This window comes from Triturus cristatus, chromosome 2_1 (genome assembly GCF_964204655.1).
Source record: "Triturus cristatus chromosome 2_1, aTriCri1.1, whole genome shotgun sequence".
Taxonomy (NCBI): Eukaryota; Metazoa; Chordata; class Amphibia; order Caudata; family Salamandridae; genus Triturus; species Triturus cristatus.
In genome coordinates, this window is record NC_140581.1 from 67840036 (window position 1) to 67866815 (window position 26780).

Sequence of the window (26780 nt, forward strand, 5' to 3'; positions counted from 1 at the left end):
CAGGAGGGGTGGGTGTGGAGTCCTCCCAGCAGTGCCCTGAGACAGGAGGGGTGTGTGCAGAGTCCTCCCAGCAGTGCCCTGAGACAGGAGGGGTGGGTGCCTATCACTCCCAGCAGTGCCCTGAGACAGGAGGGGTGTGTGCAGAGTCCTCCCAGCAGTGCCCTGAGACAGGAGGGGTGTGTGCAGAGTCCTCCCAGCAGTGCCCTGAGACAGGAGGGGTGGGTGCCTATCACTCCCAGCAGTGCCCTGAGACAGGAGGGGTGTGTGCAGAGTCCTCCCAGCAGTGCCCTGAGACAGGAGGGGTGGGTGCCTATCACTCCCAGCAGTGCCCTGAGACAGGAGGGGTGGGGGCCTATCACTCACAGCAGTGCCCTGAGACAGGAGGGGTGGGGGCCTATCACTCCCAGCAGTGCCCTGAGACAGGAGGGGTGTGTGCAGAGTCCTCCCAGCAGTGCCCTGAGACAGGAGGGGTGTGTGCAGAGTCCTCCCAGCAGTGCCCTGAGACAGGAGGGGTGTGTGCAGAGTCCTCCCAGCAGTGCCCTGAGACAGGAGGGGTGTGTGCAGAGTCCTCCCAGCAGTGCCCTGAGACAGGAGGGGTGGGTGCCTATCACTCCCAGCAGTGCCCTGAGACAGGAGGGGTGTGTGCAGAGTCCTCCCAGCAGTGCCCTGAGACAGGAGGGGTGGGTGCCTATCACTCCCAGCAGTGCCCTGAGACAGGAGGGGTGGGTGTGGAGTCCTCCCAGCAGTGCCCTGAGACAGGAGGGGTGTGTGCAGAGTCCTCCCAGCAGTGCCCTGAGACAGGAGGGGTGGGTGCCTATCACTCCCAGCAGTGCCCTGAGACAGGAGGGGTGTGTGCAGAGTCCTCCCAGCAGTGCCCTGAGACAGGAGGGGTGGGTGCCTATCACTCCCAGCAGTGCCCTGAGACAGGAGGGGTGGGTGTGGAGTCCTCCCAGCAGTGCCCTGAGACAGGAGGGGTGTGTGCAGAGTCCTCCCAGCAGTGCCCTGAGACAGGAGGGGTGTGTGCAGAGTCCTCCCAGCAGTGCCCTGAGACAGGAGGGGTGGGTGCCTATCACTCCCAGCAGTGCCCTGAGACAGGAGGGGTGTGTGACTAGTCCTCCCAGCAGTGCCCTGAGACAGGAGGGGTGGGTGCCTATCACTCCCAGCAGTGCCCTGAGACAGGAGGGGTGGGTGTGGAGTCCTCCCAGCAGTGCCCTGAGACAGGAGGGGTGTAACACATGTGTGTGAGGCCAGAATTATCCACATGCATACTGGCTACAAGGGAACATGTCCCCATGAACTCATGTCAACAGACTCCACACACAAGTACAGTGATCACCAAGGATGCCACGATTGTTGCAGGTGGACACATGGCCCTGCATGCATGGCCAAAGTAGAAGGGCTCCGTCACACACACAGCTCATGTAGACACAGCTCTGCGCTAAACATTGGGAACACCCTGCAGGGAAGAAAGCTGGGTACACAGAGGAAGGAATACACCCTGGGACAAGTGCACCATGCAGTAACTGCTTACATGAACAAAGAAAGTTAGCCAACACCTTGTGATGGCACACAGATCCCAGGGTCCCACCAATGAGCAGTACACTACTACACATCCCACACACCAAAACCCTCACACACCACCCAAAACCATGTAGCAGCCCCAACAACACCAATACCAGCATAGCAGTAGTGTGATAATGAAAATAAAAGTAAGCTTTATTCAGCATGAGCACAATGTCCGTGGATCGCAGGCAGTTCAATCTTCACAAAGCCCATAGGGCAGTCAATGATCCTCAGCTGGATGGGGGACACAGTGGGATGCGTGTCCCCTACCTTGCCTGCACAGTCAAATGGCATCGTCTTCCACACTGGTGAGGGCATCAGGGGGGGGGAAGCAACAGGCACCGCAGGGACATCAGGGCAAAGGGGCGGCGTTGTGGGTGCAGGGATGGAGGACTCCACCACAGGGGGTGGGGCAGGGCCAAAGGCGGAGGCCAGGATGGCACTACACACCTTTGCAAGGTCCTCCAGGGAGTCCCCTGCACCCGAAGGGACCTCAGGCCCCAAGGAGGGGGGGGGTCAGAGGGATGGGTCGCAGCGCCACTGGGGGAGGGTGGAGACAGGGGGGGAGACTCAACCACCCTGACCGGGGACCTCCTTGACCGCTTGCGTGGTGGTGTAACCGTGGGGCTCAGGGACAGAGCGGCCATGAAGGAGTCCTTGGGGGAGATGTGGCCAGGAGAGCTGAGGGGAGGGGATTTGGAGGGAGTGGACTGGGTGGAATGCGGACTCCCACTATGGCTGCGTGTCACACGTTTGCCCCCCGACCCAGTGGGTGTGCCTACCTCACCCTGTGTGTGCGTGTCAGGAGGAGTGCGGTGGACCTTCCCTGCTGGTGTGGTGCCCGTGTCCGTTGATGTGGGTGCATGCCGACGTCTGGGTGTACGTGGGACAGGCATGGGAGTGGGAAGTGTGGATGGGGCAGGGGTAGGTGGGGGGAGGTCGCGCTGCAGGAGACCCACTGCTGCAGTCAGTGTGGAGTCGATGGACCTCAGCAAGTTGCGTTGGTCAGCCTGCGATGAATGAATGCCCTCCAAGAAAGCCTCGATGTTGGTGAGGGTTTTGCCGTGGGCATGGAGGACATTAAGGATCGCAGCCTGACCAACCTGCAGTTGCCGCTGGATGTCCACAGACTCTGAATTGGCGGCAGCAGTGGAGACAGGGGCAGGGGGTGCGGTGCCTGGCAGGCAGGAGACATGCTGTGACCGGGCACGCTGGGAAGGGACACGAGCAAGTGGGAGGCGGCTGATGGAAACTGAGGGGGCGGTGCGAGGTGTTGTTCCGCTGTCAGCTGCTGGTGCAGCCTCCGCCCACTCGGAGACATCGTCCTCGGACCTGTCAGCTTCGTAGTCTGATGTGCCAGTCGACAGGTCCTCGGCCACACTCTCCTCCGCCTCTGTCCCACTCGATGTGCCAGACCCGATGTCACGGCTGGCACTGGTGCTCGGTCCCTCCGCCTGGTCTGTGTCCATGTCTCCCTCTGTGTCCCCCGACGATGCTGTGGGCAGGGTGGAGAGACAGAAATTAATCAGACACCTGTACACATCTGTCACATGAGTCCAATCTACATAGGTAACATTGCATAGCCTGAAAAGGAAGATCCCTAACATCTACTGAACAGGGTACCGATGTAGGGCATGAAACACACAGTTGGTTGAGCCACCATGCCACTGAAATACCATGGAGAGCATGAGACAATAGCTAAAGACAGGAAACGGAGTCTGACATAGCACCCAGGCCCTGGGGACAATCCAGCACTGCATCTGCACCACACAGCGTTGGCGAAAATACCGATGACCAGGGACCATATCCATGAACTTGAGACACATGCTGCATAGGTAATGCTGAAAACATGCCCAACATGACTCGGTCACTGCACATTGCGTGTGTGTCCAGACACATCACACACTGCCCAGACCCGGCAAGTGGAAATCAGGATTTGACACATAGGCATTGCCCGCCCCAACAAGACCCTACACGAGGCAAATTGTTGAGACACAGGTGGCACCAACATCTCATAGTCTGGGTGATACACACAGGGGCAGGCAAAAAGCAAGATTGGACGCCAAACAGCCAAGGTGCGCCTGTACAAATAATGAGGTACCAGTGCCCATCCTCAGATGAGTATAACAAGACACACAGGCACTGGCAACTGTGAGTATGAAGAAGGACAATCAGGTCAGGCTGCACAGTGGACACCTGTACAAAATAGCACGTCTATATACATGGTGACAGGGGACAATGGCACAGAGCACAACCTACGCTGTAGACACTGAGATTGGCCACGTTTATGATGACACATACACCACTGAGGAAAAGGTGCCCCAGGGGACAGTAGTGGGCACGCAACTACATGCTACTGAATGGTAATGACTGCAACACACATCACCATCCCTGCACTATGTGTATCGCACACTCATGCACATCATGTCACAGGCCACTACATAGGACATGCGCGCTGTAAGGCATGACACATGAGAGACCAACTCCCATGTCTGGAGTCAGCATCAGTGCCAACTGACATGGAACCCACATGCAGTGAACTTGACAGTGCACAGGCAAGGTCCCACAACCTGTTACACACCACCCCCACACATGATGCTACAGTCATTGTTCTCGTGGACAAAGCGCCACCCTACATTACCTTGTGAAGGAGTGACTACACACAGACCAGGGAGCACATTGCAAGGAGGGGAAGGGTGGCAGGGGCACAGCGCTATACTGGGGCAAACAGGATCTGCACAGCACCCTTAAACCCTGCCAGTGAATTCATGCTACTGTGCCCTTACAAATGCCGGTGACACACAACAAACACACATGTACCTACCCCCTTCCGGCTGCTGCATCGCCTGTAAGCGCCTCTCCAGGTCTGGAAAGACCACCGGCAGCACACGCCTGTGAAGGTGGCTCAGACGGCGGCGGCCGCGGTTCTTGTGGCTCTCAGGTGAGTCCCCCAGCAGGAGCCGTGCAATCCTCCGCGTCCAGCACCGGATATCCTGCCAGCGTTTCCTCACCTGGGGCAGGCTCCGCCTCCGACCATCCACACCCCTCACGGCACTGACGGCGGTCAGCCAGATCTGCTCCTTGGCAGTGGCGCCTACCTGTGAGGAGGAACAAGTGACACCACATCAATACACCAGCCACATGTCACAGAGAGACATATGGGTACAAATTAGCTGGTTACAACAAGGCATGTCATGCAGCCAACGCATTGCACCTTTGTCATAGGGACATCATCCCCTGGTGAGGGAAAAAGCAGTACGTGCCACAGTGGGTACACAGGTGGAATGATGGCAATGTCACAATCAATGATCAAGGCTCACACTGTGCATCACACCCACCCCTCCTGTCTCAGGGCACTGCTGTGAGTGATAGGCCCCCACCCCTCCTGTCTCAGGGCACTGCTGGGAGTGATAGGCCCCCACCCCTCCTGTCTCAGGGCACTGCTGTGAGTGATAGGCCCCCACCCCTCCTGTCTCAGGGCACTGCTGTGAGTGATAGGCCCCCACCCCTCCTGTCTCAGGGCACTGCTGGGAGGACTCTGCACACACCCCTCCTGTCTCAGGGCACTGCTGGGAGGACTCCACACCCACCCCTCCTGTCTCAGGGCACTGCTGGGAGTGATAGGCACCCACCCCTCCTGTCTCAGGGCACTGCTGGGAGGACTCTGCACACACCCCTCCTGTCTCAGGGCACTGCTGTGAGTGATAGGCCCCCACCCACCTGTCTCAGGGCACTGCTGTGAGTGATAGGCCCCCACCCCTCCTGTCTCAGGGCACTGCTGTGAGTGATAGGCCCCCACCCCTCCTGTCTCAGGGCACTGCTGGGAGTGATAGGCCCCCACCCCTCCTGTCTCAGGGCACTGCTGGGAGACATCAGGCACCCCCCCCCCTGGGACCCCCCCGACAGTACATGGCATGTGTGTTACACCTGGACGCAATGGCAGAAGTCACAGTCACAACATAGGGACAGTCTGTGGCAGTGGCCTATGCACTCACCTGATACCCTGGTCGCCCATACAGCATGGAGTACTGTGGGAGGATCACATCCAGCAGAGCCATGTTCTCCTCCAGGGTGAATGGCTGTGTCCTCTCCACAGCCCTTGACATGGTTCCAGGGAATCAGTCGCAGCAGCTGGGTCGACGAATGCAAAGATGTGCAGGCAAGTGCTCCCTCATGGGACCTGGCTGCCTTATATGTGCCCTTCTGCCCAGTCTCATGCACAGGAGTACAGAGTGATTGGTCACTCACATTTGCATCCTATGTTTCCACCAATCACTTCAAACCTAGCAGTCTGTGGGTTCTCTATCGGTTTCATTCTCCTGCATGATGTCAGCCCCACAAACACATTGCAACAAAGTAGAAGAATTCCAACTGACTTCTGCTGTGCACCTTCCAGAACAATTTCGAATTTTGAACTTGGTCTCCATGACAACCAGCATGCATGTAGGCCTTAATACTTGTCCCCTATGTAATTTGGAGCATCACACACAGGTACGATGCGTTTCGGGGCCCTAGGGCACCCCAAATGCATGGCAACGGCCCGTACATGCATGCCTACGCTCTCCACCACTATGGGTCTGCACGCGTATGCGTACCCGTAGTGGTACGGACCGTACACTCGCATCTACGCTCACTATCACTATGGGTCTGCACGCGTATGCGTACGCGTAGTGGTACGGACCGTACACTCGCATCTACGCTCACTATCACTATGGGTCTGCACGCGTATGCGTACCCGTAGTGGTACGGACCGTACACTCGCATCTACGCTCACTATCACTAAGGGTCTGCACGCGTATGCGTACTCCTAGTGATATTGAGCGTAGATGCGAGTGTACGGTCCGTACCACTACGGGTACGCATACGCGTGCAGACCCATAGTGATAGTGAGCGTAGATGCGAGTGTACGGTCCGTACCACTACGGGTACGCATACGCGTGCAGACCCATAGTGATAGTGAGCGTAGATGCGAGTGTACGGTCCGTACCACTACGGGTACGCATACGCGTGCAGACCCATAGTGATAGTGAGCGTAGATGCGAGTGTACGGTCCGTACCACTACGGGTACGCATACGCGTGCAGACCCATAGTGATAGTGAGCGTAGATGCGAGTGTACGGTCCGTACCACTACGGGTACGCATACGCGTGCAGACCCATAGTGATAGGGCCGTACACACGCATCTACGCTCACTATCACTATGGGTCTGCACGCGTATGCGTACCCGTAGTGCTACGGACCGTACAAATGCCTGTACGCTCGCCATCACGATGGGTACACATACGGCAGCACTCCCACAGTGATTTGGGAACATGCACAGGCCCTCTCAGCAGCAGTACGGCGGTTTTTACACATCACTGTGGTGATAGGCGACACACATGTAGGAATAGGGCGGACATACTTGTCCATGGATGGACATACTTGTCCAGGAATGGACATCAAGGCATCGTCTGTGCATTACTACATGTGTGGGGCACAGGTGTCACAGGCTGTGATGTGGAACATGCCTCCTGAGTGGAGAAGGCACCAGATGTATGATGAGATGTGTACATGTGTACTGTGTGAGGGTGCAATGTGTGCCAGGCATGCCCTTGACTCCTTTGACATGTGTGCATGTGGGACTGCGCACTTGGGGTGAGCGTCACTGGCATGGCACGGACACCAACACACGGAAGTGTCCCATGATGCCCGGTACAGGGGTCATGACACATGACTTGTCACTACCCACAGTGCACAATGTGACTATGTCATATATGTGTCCTGGATTTACATCAGGTTGATGTTGTAGCACCCTCAAAAGCTGCAGCCGTTGCAGCAACCAACATGTGGCTGTGTGTAGATTGTCATTGCACACTGTTCCCAACACCATGCCACATGTGTTATCGGATGTGAGGTGCACATGTATGCATGGGACACGGAGTAGCGTGACAAGGCCATGTCAGCAAACTCACAAGGAATGTGTGGTGAGTCATGACATGTGCACCTTCATGGCAAGGTGTGTGGGCTGTCCTAGTGTAATGTCATGTGACCTGTGGCTCCAGTGTCCCGCTACCAGTCTCTGCAATCGGCATCACACTTCTGCTGATGTGTGGGTGTATGTCACTCCTGTCTTGCGTCGGGCAGTGCACTTGCACTGGGACACAGCTATTTCCATGGCGTGGCATGGGGAGGTTCTCAATCACCGTGTGTAGCTGGGTCTTGGAAGGAGTGTCACCTTGCATCCATACGTGTCCTGGGCATGTAGCACATGCCTGACTCCCTATGTGGCATGTGTGTATTGCCAGATTTACATGTGCTCAGTAGACATGAGTTGTACTCGTAGTGCACTCACTCTTCCTTGTCACTTCCAAATTACTGCAGAGCGCCTCCTGTTGCCCGAAGAATTCCAGACTTGGCTACCATGCAGGAGAATGACAGGATCCGGCTCTACCGCTTCACCCAACCATTGATTCTGGAGCTGACGGCGAGACTGGCACCACACCTGCAACCGCAGCACAGGTATCCTACGGCACTGACACCCCAGCTGAAGGTAATGGCTGCCCTACATTTTCTGGCCACGGGTACCTTCCAAAATACCATAGCTCATGTTGGTGGCATGTCCCAGAGCATGTTCAGCGGTGTGCTGCATGATTTCTTGGAGGCCATGTTGATTCACCTGGATGACTTCATCAAGTTCCCAACCCCTGAACAGATGACTGAGGTCAAGCGTGGATTCTATGCCCTGGGAGGGATGCCCCATGTCATTGGGTCCATAGATGGGACACATGTAGGTTTGGTACCACCACACGCACGGGAGGTGGCGTACCGCAATCGGAAGCACTACCACTCCATCAATGCCCTTGTGGTGTGTCTGTCCAATATGGTGATTTCACATGTCTGTGCTCGTTTCCCAGGATCAGCACACGATGCCTACATCATGAGGCGTAGCGGGATGCCTGATATGATGATGCAGCTGCGCAACGAACGGGCATGTGTTGTTGGTGGGTACAGTCTGTCTGTCCTGTATTCTGTATAGCCGACCAGCACGACCGCTACACCAGTTCTAACGATGTCCATGTGCTTCCCATGTAGGGGACGCTGGCTATCCCAACATGCCTTGGCTGCTGACACCTCTCCGCAACCCCATCACGCCGGCCCAGCTCCGCTATAACACCGCCCATGGCCGGACAAGGCGAGTGATAGAGAGGACGTTTGGCATGCTGAAGAGCCGATTCCGGTGCCTCCACAAGACCGGCGGTGCACTCCCTTATGCCCCGGCGAAGGTCTGCAAGATCTTCATGGTCTGCTGCATGCTGCACAACATGGCAGTTGAAAGAGCTGTGCCACTCATCCTGAATCAACATGACGAGGACCATCCACCCGTGGAGGACGAAGGGCTTGGCAATGGGGCTAGTGATGTGGAGGATGTGGAGCCGCAAGAGGACATCCGGACTCGGCTCATACGCGACTTCTTTGCTTAGTGGTGAGTACCAGGGTCTGAGTGTGCACGCATTGGTCCCCGTGTGGCATGCGTTGTGATGTGTGTCTCCACCTGCATGTATGGCACGTGGGTCAGAGGTGTGTGTGGGTGTGTCACTGGAGTGATGGTGGCAGTGATGGTAGTATTTCCCCAGTCATAATTGTGACCTAGCATGTTGTCATCCATACATGTGTCGAGTAACTGCACATGCAAGTGGCTGTGCTTTTTGTGGCTGACTTCTTGTGTGTCTCTCTTCCCCAGGTACCTGCGCATGCCGTTTGCTGGTTGCATTGTTGTGGCACTGCTATTCCTCATGGATATGACATCGTGGGCTGACTCAGCGTTACAGGCACGGACACGTTTGGAAGTCTCCATGGGGTAAGGGATGCATCTGGGGTGTATTGGGTGTGGCAGTTGTTCACGATGTGTGCACACTGGCCCGGTCGGGGTTTGGTTCCTCTGCAGACATGTGGCATCCCCATGGGACACGACATGCAGCTGGGTACACCTGAATAGATGGGCTGCCTGGTTGTCAGTCATCAGTGATGGGATAGTGGATTGTGATGATGGCATCAATGTGTGTGACACTGCCCTCGGACATATACGGTTGACATTGTCTTGACATGGCGTGGGACTTCCACATCAGCGGATGTATGGTGTATGGCAGGCTCTCCGTGAGCAGCTGTGGGTGTTTACCTGTTAGCCGACGCTTGTGTGCCAGTTCCCTGGCTATCACGCATTTGTGCTGCAGAAGGGGGGTGCCAGTGTTGGAGCCACATGTTACTCCACATGATGTGTTCATGTGTACTTCGAGTTGCCTCTGCAATCCCAAAAACATGACTAATAAAGGTGTCCCTATGCCTCCAAGGTGCCTCTTCTCAGTCAATGCTGGTGTGTTGGCACGGTGCATCCTGCATGTCTGGCATGGTATTCCCTGATTGTGGCTATGTGTCAATGTTTCGAGTGGCAAGATGCAAGCTGTGTGTGTGTGCTGAGACTGTGTATTGGGCATGATGTCCATGACTGTGTGGGTATTGTGACATGTGCCATCCCCATGCATCCAACGTTGTCCATGACCCCATTCTCTGCATCCACCGGACTCAAGCTTGCAGGACATGGTTCTGCCACCTGTCTACACATACCTGGGTGCCCCCCAGGACACGGGCCAGGATCCCTGACCTCTGCGCATGACTGTTGCTGTACTCAATGTGTCTGTCAGCACGGTTGTTCGGCCACCCCCTCAGCTGGTTCTGACCATCACGGGTGTGTATGGTGCTCCATGTCTGTCTTGCCTAATAAACTGTGACCCATGTGTCCTGTCAAGCAACAAGAAGGGGAGGGGGGCAAAAACGGGCTTTTGGTAAGGTCCAGCTAAGTGTGCCCAACGTATGTAAACAACAAGTGACAAAGCTGTTCCTAAGAGGGTTGGGGGAAGGGGGACCATGTATGAAGATATCTGTTATGGATATTGGAGCCCTCACACAGCCATCGGGATATTGTGAATCACATACCCCTCAGGATGTAATGAAACATCATCGGGCTGCTCCTACGTCGAGTCGGCTGGTGCAATACCCGACGGGCTCTTGTTTAGAGAGCACTCTTATGGAGATCTTCTATATCCACGATAGCCGATTGTTCAACTGAAACGAGTGTGGGGCTTGGTGAAAGTGTAGATGAATGTTAAAAAGGGGAGAGAGTACTATCTGAACAATTTGATTACGATGTCTCCTCGCCTGATTAAAAAATATGAGGTAGAGTAATAGTAGCTCAGGTCTATGTTCTGGGTTAACTATACTGCCTCGTCTTGGTCAACATGTTTCTCACTATTGTAGAGCTGTACTCAAGTGATTCGTCAGGACCATGAAATTCTATCTACAAGTCTATCCAAGAGAATCAAGTGATAGACAACTGGCGTTAATATAAAACTGGTATTACCTGCTCCTCGGTCTACCTGTATGGAAGGTTGGAGACCAAAAAAGTGTTAAAAACGCTCATTCATAAGACAGTTATCATACATGGTGCTGGTGGAACGTGCATTTGCATTCAAAGTGCACATTCTGTGTAGGGAGGGGGGGGGGAAAGTTAAAAAACACACAAAACCACGTGAAGTGATCACTCTAGAGAGAATTACATCAGAACTAGTTGGACTTACCCTATCTACTCCATAGAATAAACCTCAGCAGTTCCTGGTAGGCTTGCGCAAGGAGTTCCTTGCGTTCTGTGATGGTGTATAGGAGCAGTATTAAATGGGAGAGGTTAGGTAAATACAACACTCCAGGGTCATTAACACCCCTTCTCTTGAATGTTTGTTGATTCATAGCCAAATGAGAAACGGTAAAAATAAGTAAAAATAAGTATATATACATAGAGAGCTCTAGGGTTACTGAAAATCCTTCACCTAGATCCCTATCAATCACATATTCTAATACGGGGCTGTAATCTAGTATAACTGAACTGAACAAGCACGTTACACGAGCATGGCTTTACTATACCACGGGACAGTGGGAGCTCATCTCTATAACGTGCCTAGAGTGTTACTTTATTAATTCCCGTATGTGTGTGTCCGTCTCAAGCCACAATGAACTAGTGCCTAAGCGTGAGTTGGCCATGTAGTATGTGGAGTATTGAACCGGAAAAATACAACGGTTTACTCGCACACTGGAGGCGTGTCACTTGTCGGTCTCGCCGGCGCTGTCAGGCACTCGGCGGGGGTAATAACGAGCTCATCAATGTTTTACGAGACAAAGCGTCTCGGTCCATAAAAGTAATGTCCGTTAATGGACGTGCTTATGGTTGGCCAACAAAGGAGTGATCGGGCGAGAAACCGAGTATGCATTATCCAGGTGGGTATCGGTATACAGAGTCTACAATATATGAACCGTAAAAGGTCGAAACAGTAAGACAAAAGCAAAAGGGTTTTCTACTTACTGACACGCCGAGTCCGTGTCGCTCATAGACCTACCCCGCACTACCAGGGCTGGGGGGTAAGGGACTGTGAGCTCGTGAGAGTTTAAAGCCGACTCGGCATGACAGTCCAGGTGAATCTAGAACGTGAATTTCACTCATAGAAACGGCTAACTTGGCCGCCATGTTGGGTGTCCTACGAGGAAACCTATTGTGTGTGTGGTTACTGTGTGAAAATTGCGTCACTTCTGAGGGGACCAGAGTAGTACGGGAGATCTTAGAATCTCTGAAGGTGAATAGATCGTGAAATGCACTCATAGAATCGGCTGACTTGGCCGCCATGTTGGGTGTCCTACGAGGAAACCGATTGTGTGTGTGGTTCCTGTATGAATATTGCGTCACTTCTGAGGTGGCCAGAGTTGTGTGGGGAGATCTTAGAATTTCTGGAGGTTACCTGATCTAGTCCGTGAAGTGGATTACCGTACTCAAAATAATCCAGTAAGCAATATAAAAATTAATAACCAGACTGACTAGATCTAAAATTATGCGTACACCACGCGTATATCGAGTCGGTAGGCTATTGTCTCTATATTCTGCCAGAATGTTAAGGCTTGTCAGTATAAGTGTACAAATCACTATATAGTTAAGACTATCGGAAGTCATTTGAAAAAATAGTCTAAGCCATGTATTCACTATGTCATTCAGTGTGGCTTACAGGAAGGTGTAGTACAATGCAGTGGTTGAGCTACCTATATGTTAGGAGGCAAGAAAGTTGGCTCTGAAAATAGGTTTATCCTACCTTTCAAGGGGGCTTTAAGGAACACCATGGGATGGCGTCATTGAGTCCTGAGTTATCTGTGCCAATTTTAAACACCCACCTTTGTTCTTTGATCAGTAAGGCCTCCTTGGTTATGTTTGGAAATGTTTCCAAAATAAGCCAGCTAAAGGAGTCGGGGGGATGTCCTTTCTCTACAAAGTGGGTGCTCATTTTTGTGTTTGCTCTTTTGCAGCGGAAATTGCTGCGATGTTCTATGATGCGTGTCTTAGCACTGCGTGTTGTCATGCCTAGGTATCGTAGTGTGCATGGGCATGTGATCATGTAGACACAGTTGGTAGTATTGCAATTGGTATGGCGTCGCATTTCCCACTTGAAATTATCGTTGATATCAACTGTCTTGTGTATGCCAGTTAGGTGACATACAGAGCATGAACCACACGGATAATGCCCGGTTACGGGGGGCAGTTCCCAAAGTGTTCTTTGTGGTATCCGGTTCTGTGTTCGTGGCCGCGTGTGTATTATAAGGTCCCTCAAGTTCTTGGTGTGTTTGAAGGAAAACCTTGGTGTTTCTAAGGACAATGAGCCAGTGTTAAGTATCGTCCAATGTTTTTTGATTACCCTCGTGATCTGGTTAGATACCGGGGTAAACGAGGTTACACACGTGATGTTCTCTGTTTGGTTCTTGGTTCTCGGTTCTAGCAAGGCCTCTCTAGGGTTGTTGCGAGCCCTTTTGTTGGCTTGGGCAATCTGTTTCGCTGGGTATTCACGCGCTTTCAGATTCCTAGTTAGTCTTTCAGCTTCAGTCTTGTAGTCATTTAGATTGCTGCAGTTGCGTCTTATCCTCATGAACTGCCCCACAGGAAGGTTATCTCTCAAACTTCGCGGGTGATGGCTTGTGTACAGTAACAAACTGTTGCGATCCGTTGGTTTTTTATATAGTGAAGTAGAGAGTGTACCTTCATGGAGATTGATGTTAAGGTCTAGGAAAGGGATGCTCCTGTCTGACACTGCGTGTGTAAATTTGAGGTGTGGGTCCAAAGTATTGACCCATTGGCAAAATTCCAGACAAGTTGACATGTCTCCTTTCCACAGTATCAAAACATCGTCGATGAACCTCTTCCAGAGGTAAACATCGGTGTGGAAGGGGTTAGTTTGGTTAAAGATGTAGCGAGACTCAAAATCGGACATATACAGACAGGCCAGACTGGGCGCAAAGGTGCTACCCATACAAGTACCTTGGGTCTGTCTGTAAATCTGTCCTTTGAATTCAAAGAAGTTCTCTGTCATGGCTAAGGTAGCACAGTCCATGATGAAGCTTATCGGCGTGTTGTGTTGCCACAGTTCATGTTGAAGGATGTTCTCCACGACTTCGAGTGTGGCTCTCTGGGGTATGTTGGTATAGAGGGCCTGCACATCTAAACTCAACAGTAAAGTGATTTCGTCTGTGGGGGGTAGAGAAGATAGGAGTCTCAAAAGATCTGAGGTGTCTTGTATATATGAATTTGTCTTATGTACAAGCGGTTGGAAAAAGAAATCACAAAATTGTGACAGGGGTTCCAACACTGAGCCAATACCCGATACAATGGGTCTCCCAGGAACAGGGAAGGTGCCTTTGTGGATCTTCGGGAGAGACATGGTTCTGCCACCTGTCTACACATACCTGGGTGCCCCCCAGGACACGGGCCAGGATCCCTGACCTCTGCGCATGACTGTTGCTGTACTCAATGTGTCTGTCAGCACGGTTGTTCGGCCACCCCCTCAGCTGGTTCTGACCATCACGGGTGTGTATGGTGCTCCATGTCTGTCTTGCCTAATAAACTGTGACCCATGTGTCCTGTGCCAGACTCAGGCCCCAGGGTGTGGGTGGTTGAAGTGAACAGATGACTCAGGCATGTTTAGACTGTACAAGACACATGTTAGGTAATAATGCTACCAGCAGGCATCTACTCTTAATAGTGTGATTTATTATTGGGGGGGGGGGGGACAAAGTGAGGGGCTTTCCGGGATTAGGGAATCCAAAGTTCAGTAGGGGAGTTGGTGTCCTTGCCATTGGAAATCCTCAGAGTCCATGCCACAGTCTTTGTCAACATTGGTCAGCCAGTGACCAGCAAGGCCATGTGGCAGAGAATGTCTCTTGATGCTGTGATGCTGTTGCTCCAGTGGGCCAGGTGCCAGGCCAGGTGTCCTGGGAGATGGTGATGTAGCAGCCACCCTCACGGTCCTTTCCGTGGACGACCCGGCTTCCTGCGGGGAACCTCAGCAGCAGGCCGTGACGACGTCTGGGATGCTCCGTCGGATGTTTCCTCCTCCTCCTCATGATCCCTCCCTGTGGGTGGTGATGTTCTCCGCCTTCTGGCACAGGGAGGGTCGGCCATGGTGTCGGCCATCCGACGGAGTTCAGCGTGAATCCCCTGGGACGCCGTCACTTGCTCAGCCTGTCTGTCCTCCATCCTCCGTTGGTGTAGCTGTAGACAGGCTATTAGCTCCGCATGTTGCTAGGCCTGCTGGACCTTGATCCCCTCGAGGACGGACACAACCTGGGCCATGCCCGTGGTGTCCTGCCGGTATGAGTCCAGGATGTTACGGACATGGGAAAATACCGGATCCCCAGCCAACTGGTCAGGCTCGCGCCTCCGCCGTCCTCCACTCCCACCACCCCTGCCCACTTGCGTCTGGCCTGCACTTGTGGGAACATCGGGTCTCCGGGACCCCTGAGGGGTGGCATTGGCGTTGTCGCCTGCCTCCTCCTGGGTGCCCGGGACACCGTGTCCCTCCTGGCGAGCCTGGCTGCATTGTGGTGTTGGGGCAGGGATCCTGGGTGTCTCCTGGGATGTGGCAGGAGTGGGGGTGGTGGTTGGCACGGTTGTACCTGACGCAGGTGCTGCAGGTGGTTGGACACCAGAGGGGCCAGGTCGGTCGGGGTCGTCCGCAGAGTGGTGAGAGTGGTCGCTGCCGGTGGGATCGGTCTCCTGCAGATCCGGGTCCTGTGAGAGTTCCCCCCCAGTGTTGGGGGGTGCAGCACGACGTTGACCTGTGTGTGAGAGAGAAAATGGTAATTTTGATCCATGCAACATCCATGTTTCATCCGTTACAAAGTTGGCACATTTCCTCTTGGAATTAGGATCTGTCTTGCATTCCACTCACAGTGCACTTGTGCATGGGTGTGTCCCTTGGGCACCAATTTGGCCCCTTTAACTATGTGTGGCACAGTCTTACTTGCTGCGTCAAGTGTGACTGCAGTCAGCAGTGGAGTGTGCATGTGTGGCGAGCCATGCATTTGCGCCTTCCTTGTAGCACTGTACATGTGCACATGGAGTGGATCCACACACTTATATGATGCAGGTGGCTGTCCTTGTGCTCGTGTACAGGTTGTGACATGGCCCTGCGTTTTGCCATGATGAAGAGGGGGGGTTCTGGCACTGGCCACCCTTGTCTACATGCACGCAGTCCACCTGCTGACGAGCAGACATTCCCACACACCAAAGGACTGATTTGCTCTCCCTGTGTCTCCCTCCTTCTCTTCCCCCTCTCCCTCCCTCTCTGTCCCCCTCTCCCTCCCTCTGTGTGTCAGCCTCCTCCCTCTGTCCATCTTCCTGTGTCTCCCTCCCTCTCTGTCCCCCTCTCCCTCCCTCTCTGTCCCCCTCTCCCTCCCTCTGTGTGTCAGCCTCCTCCCTCTGTCCGTCTCCCTCCCTCTCAGTCCCCCTCTCCCTCACTCTGTGTCCCCCTCTCCCTCCCTCCGTGTGTCACCCTCTGTCACCTTGGCCCAGATTCCTGGGCACACACTGTTAGCAGATCTTTGAGTGGCCCTTGGCCTGTTGATGTGAGTTTGTTTCTGATCTCCAGGCACCCATTTTGTCTGCTGTGTGTCTGTGCGCTGCTGCTGTGGTGGTGTGTGCTGCCACTCTTTCACAATGTTGGCTGTTCATTAGCTGCTGTCATGTGCAAAACAGTGCCTTCACCCCCATGTGTTGATGCAAGGCGTCCGCCATTTGCTGGCAAGTCATTCCTGTGTTGGGACACAGTGTTTGTCTAGCTGTGACCTAGGCCATATGGGCAGAGGGCATTGTTGTCTGCTTTGGAGTCGCACTATGTGATTCTTGGTGCCCAGCCTCCCGCCATCCGGGTTACCGTGTCATGTGTTGTTGTCTTCTGTGGCCTGTGACTTGACATTGTCCAGCTGGGTGCATGGGGCATGGTGGCAGCAGTGGCATGTGCCTGCTCATGGAGTGTGGTTGAGTCATGCGATGGCTTGTGGTGGTTGCGTGCCTGTTATTAATTTTGGTTGTGGTTGCAGTTCCCCCCATGTGAGGTGCGTTGTTTGTGTACTCACCCGGGTCTCGGAGTCCTTCTACTCCTTCAACTGCCTCCACCGGCAGTATGGCCATCACCCTCTCCTCCCAGGGATGGTACTGTACGGCTCTGCGGGAGGGCCCTCCTCCGGTGGCGTTGGCCTGGTCGTGTTCCTCCTGCCTCTTGGCTCTGACCCTCCTCCGCAGATCGTACCACCTGTTCTGGCAATCCTGCTTGGTCCTCCTGGTGTCCGCAACAGCATTCACAGCATCGACGATGGTCTGCCACATGGCTGTTTTGGCTGCCTGGCTGGTGCTTCTGACCAATGTTCCAAAGATCTGTGGCTCGACTCTGAGGATTTGATCAACAAGGACCTCCAACTCTCGGTGACTGAACTTTGGATTCTTGGTAGTGGGCATGGTGAGGGATGTGGGTGGGGATGGTGTGGGTGTGGGGGGTGTGTGGATGTTGGGGGGGTGTGGATGGTTGTGTGTGTGTGTGAATGTGATGAGAGGGTGTTTGTGAGGGTGGTCGTGTGAAGGTGTGCAAGTGTAAGATGTGGTGTTGCTTGTAGTCTGGTTCTGTGTTGTCTGGCAGCAGTGAGTCTGTTGCAAAGGCTCATGGTTTGTGTGTGTGGGCCCTTTTCATTGGTCCATGGGTGGGTGTGGCAGTGTTTGAATTTTGGGTGGGTGTGTTATAAGGAGTGGTGGTGTATTGGGCCTCTGTTTGTTTTTGACAGTTGCAGGTCAGTGATTGTGTTCTTTTAGTGGTTGTTGGCCATGTTTACTGGCTGTGTGCCTTTCGAATGGTGTATTCTTGTGTTGTTTTGTTTTGTCCTTGTTGTGTACGTGCGTTTTGAGCGTGTGTACGGTGTGTACATGGGCCATTTGGTTGTACGATTATGTCCTTGTGTGTGGCTTTGTACGACTCGTACATGCCGTTGTGATGTTGGGGCATGGGGTGCGCTCCGTACTTAGGAGGTTGTGTTGGGGGTGCGCCAGGAACGTACTGGGGTGTAGGTACACGGGGCTATGACACGTACTGGGGTGGGGGTGGGGCTCGAACGTACTGGGGTGTACATAGACGGTGGTACGACACGTACAGGGGTGGGGGGGTGTACATTGACGGTGGTACGACACGTACTGGGGTGGGGGGGTGTACATTGACGGTGGTACGACACGTACTGGGGTGGGGGTACGACTGGAACGTACTGGGGTGTACATAGACGGTGGTACGACACGTACAGGGGTGGGGGGGTGTACATTGACGGTGGTACGACACGTACTGGGGTGGGGGTACGACTGGAACGTACTGGGGTGTGGGTAGACGGGGCTATGACACGTACTGGGGTGGGGGTGTGGCTCGAACGTACTGGGGTGTAGGTACACGGGGGGTACGACACGTACTGGGGTGGGGGAGCGACTGGAACGTACTGGGGTGTACATAGACGGTGGTACGACACGTACAGGGGTGGGGGGGTGTACATAGACGGTGGTACGACACGTACTGGGGTGGGGGTACGACTGGAACGTACTGGGGTGTACCTAGACGGGTGGGGGTATACATATACGGGGGGTACGTGTCGGACGTACGGGGGCTGGGGGGAGTGTTGGGCGCGTATGCGGGCACTTGTCTCCATGGTTGCTATGGGTGTTCGGTGCGGACGGTGTTTTTTCCATACGGTTGTACGCTCGGACGCACGGGATGGATCGTGATTCCTCGGTCGGACTTGGATTTTTACGTTTGTAAGGTAAATCGTCCGAGGACGTGTCGGACACATTTTCCGACCCGAGGACGTGTGGGGAATGATTCCCAGTGCGCTTCGTATGGACTTTTTACCATGCGAATCGTGATTGCCAGTTCGTACGGCACTTGTACGATTCGTACGGTAATAAGACCCGATACGAGTCGCACGGGGGAATTTTTTACCGGATCGTGATCGGCACCTTAATGTCACGTGCCGGATTCTCCACGGAAGCAGAACATAGCTTTTTCTCCAATACCCACTCCCTGGAACACACTGCTTAAATGCAACAGCTCCAGGAAGAGGGAAAGGGGAATTGGGACAGAGAAGAGACGCTTGAGCTGACCTGGACTTCTTCTTCTACCTGGCTTGGCAGTTCTGGAATTCCTAATGCACAGTAGGAGACATTTAGTGATGTTACACTAACCTTCCTTTTCTGGTACTTCTCAATTACACATTTTCTCTTCCCCCTTACCAGATTCAGCGTGATTACTTGCTCCTCTTCTCTTCTTTTTTGGTAGCGTCAGCAAGGTGTATTCTAGTCATGATACCTAATGCACATAGGAAATACAACGACTAGGTTAACCTTTCTACCTTCCCTATTCTCTAACTACTAATCACTGTCTTATTCCTACCTGATGTAAAATATGTGAAACTTTCAATATAACAGTTCAATGAAGTAAACCAAAATGTAGTTCGAAAACATTTGGCCAGAAATGTCTCTATTTTTCAGGGTTTGACACTTCTGACCAGACCTCATATTTCTATAAGTTTACACCTACAACTGCACACAAAACTATGCTAGCTAACACCAAGCAGATTCAACTTATGGTAGGAAACTATAGACATAAATTCAGTCTGGAGTTCAAAGGAATGGCACGTTCAGGGAACAGAAGCACTATTTCATGCATGCCTCATTCCACAGCAGATAATATTTCTGAACGGCACTGTGCAACAAACCTCATTTCTTGGACTAGCCAAGAATTAATAGTTTAACACACGTCGGATACCCTCACCGTTACACTTTGTGGGGTGGCAAAACTTTACAACACATGGTGGGGATACAGTAGATGACAGCATACAGTACAATTCATCAGACCCCAATTGGAAGGAATGGTTAGTTTGGCCCAAGGGCACAAGTAGGTGTCAAATAAGATTCAAGGTACCATCGAATGGTTTAGGATCCATCGGCAGGACCAAAGCTAAGTACAAAGAGAACATCCAGGGGTGGTGACATCTTACAAAGCTGGGAAGTTATGCCTAAACTGGCTAAAAACCTCAACACTGTCCCAGGTAAAACAATATTTATCCTATCAGAAGTCATGAATCTAAGGGACTTTTAATTGGGCCCCCAAAAGCCTAGTCAGAAACGTTTATTATACACTGTTTATAATGAAATCTGGAAAATCTCTCCACAAGAAGCAGCGGAGAGACTCTGTGAAATTGATAGAATTAACCTAGATAAGCTGTAGTCGATAATGATATGACTACATTAACATGAAAAATGTGTTCACTGTGCAACATTGTTTTTCTGCTATTGAAATCCTAGAACAGGATGTGTCCATACTACAGCACGGATAGGTTCAGCTATGTTCTATTATGTTATTGAGCTGGATGCTGCAATCATTACGAGCCGGTTATGTGCCTTGGCATTTTATCAACAGTACATCCTTGTTGTCTGCTTACAATCTAACTATAAAACAGATACTATGACACAAAGGGAGTTAAACATACAACGCTGTGTATTGAAAAATTGTACCAATTACCTTTTACTGTGGCAGAAACACCAGCCAAAGAATGGTTAATCCATGGCCATATAACATTACCGGTCACAACTTTCCAGTTTCAAGATTGCCTAGAACAACAACAGGCAGGCAACTATGAAGTGATGGCTAGGGAATTCATCAAGGAATCTTGGGAATTGCAATACAGATTTCGATGCAGGAGTGGGGACACAAATGTATTGCTAAGTGGTACAAACTGTGAGAACTCTTTAAATGGATCTCTCATATGCCAGGATATCATGCTTTACTGGGCTTGTAATAGTTCAGACGCAAACTTATCCTGTCATTTGAAAGGATCCCCAGCTGCTGTGAATAATCTGGTGTTCAGGTTGCTCTCTAATGGCAGTTACTTGATGCTGAATGATCAAGGTTCTTGTGGGATGTTTCCGGGCATCGCAAATCTTGTCAGTGTTAACTCCAGGGTTACTTGTTGTCTGCAGTTTTTGGTGGATAATGGATACATACTTCTAGTACCAATACTTTCTTTAATGAAGAAAGCTATCTCCAGGATAACAGATTAGTTCATGCTATTGATAAAAGAGGACCATGTTATAAAATAAAGAATGGCACTCCGATAGCAAGAGAGGTGATGGTACCTAGCTGTGTAGTTATTTGTTGAGGAACTATTCAACTTGTCCATATGGCAAGTCATATGTAAGTACTCTTAAAATAAATTTGAAGCATAACAAGCTAGAACTGGATTCTATTCCAGAAGCACTTCAGGGTTTAAATATTTATGAGTCCATTACTATCCAAACTGTACATCCATTTCAGTCGATAGTTGGTATAGAGCCAAAGACAAGCAAGTTATTGCCAACATAGCTGGAAAAAGGTCAAAAAGATAGAGTAGTGTATTTTCCATTAGATTTCAAGAAAAATATTGAAACTGTAGAGGTAGATACAGATTTAGAAGATTGGCTTGAAATTCTTGTAAATTGTGTGCCTAATATGAAGAAAAAGAAATGGCAGGAGTTAGTAGATGTTACCAAAGGTAAAAAAGCAACCTTATATATGGTACATAAAAATGTCTACTATAGAAATTTGGAAAGCCTGCAAGATATCACGCATAAGGAGGAGCAGACATTTCTATGAGCAGTCTGATTGAGAAGGTGGATCAGTCCAGAACAGAAGAAATGTATTAACATGATAGCATTCACCCCAGGCTTTCTAAAGAGGTTACTGGTGATGCCATCATTCTGTTTCAAATGAAGGAGACATAGGATCTCTCTTAAGTGTGTGGGAGAAAAATATAAAATCTCAGTGTTTCTCACATCTTTTTCCTACTGGAATAGATGGCAGGTGTGGCGACCAGCCTTTGCAAACACCTGCAACTGGATAAAGATCTACCAGACTTTATCCAGAAGAACCTATATTTCTTCAGTGTATTCCATATTTATTTCACCTACTATTTGAGAGTTATTTGTCTGGCCTCTCATATGCTGTGAATCACATTTTAAAAACAGGAATTAATTTGCAGAATATGTCAGCAAGAATATTTGTGGAGTCAGTGTCCAATGCATGGCATCATTAATTACCTGTTGTTCTTAAGGGGCACCCCCTCTCGTCTCGGAAAGGAGGATAGCTATAATCATGTTCTTTGGAGGGACTCGACGGAGCCGGCACACATTTCTTGTACTATTCTCCATCCAATGACTGGCTTGAGGGAAATGGATTTAGGGTGAGTCAGGATGGAGCAGGACTCAGAGTGGTGGACTTACTTTTTTAATAAATGCACACAGTTGCAACTCCAATACGGCAATAAAAAAAGTAAGACGGTGGTGATGGATTTGTTGATATTCGAACCAGAAAGACAGAGACACACACAAATAATAAAAGTAAATAATAAATAAAGTAACAAGTTGAAAGCCTAGTTGTCAGGGAGGTAGAGCTCATCCTAAAACTCTGGTGGTTCACCCAAAAACAGGTCATCTATCACACTACTTCCATGACCTAAGTCGCCGTCATCATCATCCTGATGTGCTACTTTAGGTATGGTGTAATCCGGTGGTATAAAGTGCTGATTCATTTTGGTCATGGTTAACCTCTCTACATTATAGGGCGAGAGCACCAGCAGCACTGAAAACACTCTCAGAAGAGAAACGTGCAACAGGGCGAGCCAGATAGTTTATCACCAGCATGTTGAGCACTGGCCATTGGGCCCTTTTTCCATACCAATACAGCAATGAGTTTTGATCAATGTAGACCTATGTTGGTCCATCCAGATAGGCCTGGACCATCCGCTCAATGTTTAGGGGTGCTCCGCTTTGCTCAACCTTTTTTGCCTTAGCTTCAGCACTGGACCTAACAAGCCCTTGCTGTAGAAACCATTCCTGTGCTGATTTTGGTGGGTCTGATGCTCCTGTTCTTGTTGATGTTGTTCTTGGTGTTTTTGGTGGTTTTGGCTGCTGTAAGCCAACCGCACTGCCCTCAGGCTCTGAAGTTGAACTTGAAGCCGACTGCCCTGCAGTACTTGTTGTGTCTTGGAGTAGCGAGTCTCTAACTGCCGGCCATTCTTTTTCTAAATGACTGGCTTCCGCAGATATCCAAGTTTTGTATTTGGCAATCGTCATTTCCGAAAAGGAATCAATATTTAGTGTTTAGTACTGCTCTGTATCGTAAATCTAAAATTGTGGCAGAAATGTAATGGTTGGATGACACAATGTATATTTGCACCCTTCTATTTTGTGATAAGCCAAGGGTGAGCTCTCCACCAACTCATATGCTTCTTTTTTTACTCCACACCTGAGTACATTGCAGACACCCCCTTCAGCTGTTCCTGTAGCATGTGCAACAATGGGATAGCTTGGCCCATAGAACAGTTCTCCTTGCTGACTTCACGTGTGAAGAGCTCTGAAGGAAGTAGCATTACTGTCAGGCATTTAACTAGGCCCAATTGGTCCAGCTCAATTGTCATGCCTTTCTGTTGGAAAACGAGGCAGTATCTGTGAGGCCTGCACAGATAACATGACTACATTTGTCCATCACTGGGAACCAAATGCCCAATTATAGCGCCTGACTCTCAGAGGGTAGCGTTGCAGAGCAGTCTGAGGTGGAGTGGGCTAGTAATCGCCATTACAGGTGCGCAGCAATAACAATCAATAATTGATTGTCCAGTCTGTACTTTGCTTTATAAAAGTAAGAGTAAATTTATGAAACACACACACTGCTCAATACTATGCACTAATTTACAACTATACATAAGCTGTTGGAATTACTTTGTGACATTGCATAACAACTCCACCCCTCCCGCAGGGGGATGGGGTCTAGTACCACCACTCGCATGTATGCACATCATCTTGCCCCCAAATGCAGGTAATTAAACATAACCTGGAGCGAGGGCCCTGCACGCTGGCACCATCCCAGTGGTGACCTGCCCCATTACCTCAACAAGCATTTAAAATAGGCAACCCTGCCCTGGTGACAGATAATATCGACTGGCAATTTCTTACTGACCATGAAGTATACACCTCTACATCTTAAGGGCAAGAAGTCTGGGTTCTTCACCTAAGCGCATCAGCAAGAATACATGTTTAGGCATCACTTTAGAATAACAGTACTCATAACATTTGTGGATCATTAGAATGCGTTGCAATTACAGCCCTTAAAGGCATCACAGATGAACTCACATGATTAAGCATATACAGCCTTGACACCCTAGCAGGAATGTAGGGCAACATAACCTGATTTGACTTGTGACATCACCTGAAACAGGTACTCCACATTACACATGTACTTCACATTACACATGTGACTTTCAGTCCCTCTGAAAGAAATAACATTAATAAATGCACTACGGGTGCACTTACACCTCTTCACCTCCAGGGGATGCCCTTCTTCAGACTTCCCAAACTCAGCCCTTCACTCCCTGATGCACTTCTCCGTACACCCCAGCTGTAGAACATAAGTCCCAGCCCAGGAGGTGTTAAAATGCTGGCTGAGCCCTTGAGCGGCTATTCTTTTCAGGTCCCCATTTTTGTGCTGGGGGAGACTGCGCTTTTCCAGCAGCTCCCCCTGCACCTTTGCACTCACTATGTGGAGACCCCGTTCTCCTGGGGCCACCACAGGCAGAAAAACAAGCAAGCCATCTCCTGCAGGCCGACCGGCTTGCAAAGCATTATGGGGCGCTTCTGCCTGCCCTGTGCATATTATAGTAGTGGCTCCCCCGCTGCTTCGGAGGGAGCCACAATTGTGCTGCCAGCAGCTTCGCCGCATCTCCTGCCCTCGATGGGGGCCCGGTTCCACCTGGACCCAGGGTGAGTCCTGCAGGTCAGGGAGCCCACCCCGCCGGCAGCTCTTGCCTTTGTTCGGGGGAATGGTCCCACCCGGGCCCCTGGCACCTCCTCTTCACCTTTGCGGGGTCCTGGTCCCACACGGGAACCCCGCCTATCTCCATCGTTGGAAAGCAGCCCGGTCAGCACCCTTGCTTGCTGCTGTGGGAGCCGGCCCCTGCAGTTCTAGTCTGCCCGCTCGAGCGGACAGAGACAAATCCTCACGCTGGCCCTGCCTGACCTCGGGGGAGTGCGGCCTGGCACTCCCCTGGCCTCCTCCTTCTCTTCAGGAACCCGAGGATGGTGTCCCAGGCCCTCTTCACAGGAGGCGCAACAGCGCCCCCCGGCTTAGCTTCATTCTTTGGGGCCTGGAGTTGGGTTCCCAGGCCCCCACCAGGCATCGCGCTCCCCGACTTGTTTTCTTCACACGCGAGGGGGTTGCGCGCCAGCACGCCCCCTCCTCTTCAGCGCGGAAACCGTGAGCCAGGGTGGGCTCCTGGCCCCTTTTTCCAGGGCACTTTCACAGGAAGCGCAACGGCAACTTTTATCTTCGCAGAGGAAGGACGGCGGGCCCCCGACTTTCACCTTTGCAGGGGGTATGATGGCGCTCCACCGCCTCCTTTCTCACAAAAAGGTCCAGATTTGGGATCCCAGGCCCCTCCCCTGACACATCTTCCCTGGAGCACAACGGCTCTCCCCGGCTCCATACTTCTCTTGGGGGCAGCCCAGGCAGCCAATTTTGGTGATCTTGGCCTCTTCTTGCTCCTAGTGGGGCACCCCAGCCACTGGGAGCACTTTCCTCCACCCTACTGGTCACATGGAGGGTGGATTCAGTAGGGAGCTGTCTTCACTGGCTGCCTGTGCCAGCGGTTCACCTGGCTCTCCTCTCCTGGTGCTGTTCAGGATCCTGGGACAGTCAGGGGGGTTCCTCCTTCCAACTGCCCATTGCGCCAGGCTCCAGCACGCTCTGCCTCAGCAGACCACACCCAGAGAGAGCTTCTCTTCCTGTGCAAACACTTTCTAAAGTTTGGGGAGAGGGCTGGCAGGAAGTCTCTGTTTATCCTATTAAACAGCGACACATCACTTCACTGCCCCTGCTCCCTCCTTCCTGCCCAGGCCTCTGGGTTGGTTTAAGATGGCATCGTCCAGTGGTCTCCTGACACTTGGTCTCTGAAAAAGCCCCTTCCCCACAGTGATGCTTTCTTCCTTGTAGATTAGCCTGTAGCTCCACCCATCTTCTCTTCTTTTGAGAGGATGCCTTTGCTCTTGGAGAAAAGGTCATTAATAAAACCTGCCATGGCCAGACACTAGCCAGGCCCTGGTTATGAGCTGACTCAGAGAAATATGACATTTCTGGATGACCCAAAAGCAGTACAAATATGACTTTGGACACTGCAGAATACTTCTTCTCACAGCCGTTATAGTGCGCATCTGGAATTTGTAGGCCTTTGGAAAGTGACACTAGCCCATGGGCTCCACATCCCCATAGGGGAATAATGAAGTGAAAAACACAATAAAGCACACTGACCTTCACTGGCATGTTTCTTCCCAGTGTATAAAGCCTATTCCATGTCACTGCCAAATTCTTAATAAGTCCTGCCACACCATTTACTTCGTAGCTCCTCCTAGACTGCGCACGCCAGGAATCTCTCCTGTGCAGCCATTACACGTGTGCACACACATGTACACACATATCTGCATGTGACCAGCCCGGTGCCCCTTACTCCAGCTGCTGCGCAGCAGCCTAGTCAAGCTAGGGGGATACCAGTAAAATCAACATGCAGTCTCTTTCATCATGAGTTAACTGTGGGTGAGTCCCAACTTATGAGGCTCTCCCACAGTAAAATCTCAACGAATAGGTGCTCAAAAAGCAAACACTTTGGACAGCCCTTCTAACACGTTCACAGTAGCATCCCTTCTTTGCATGACATATTCAATTATTGGTCTGTACTACTCAAACAGACGTTCCAGAATATAATAAGTCGAGTTC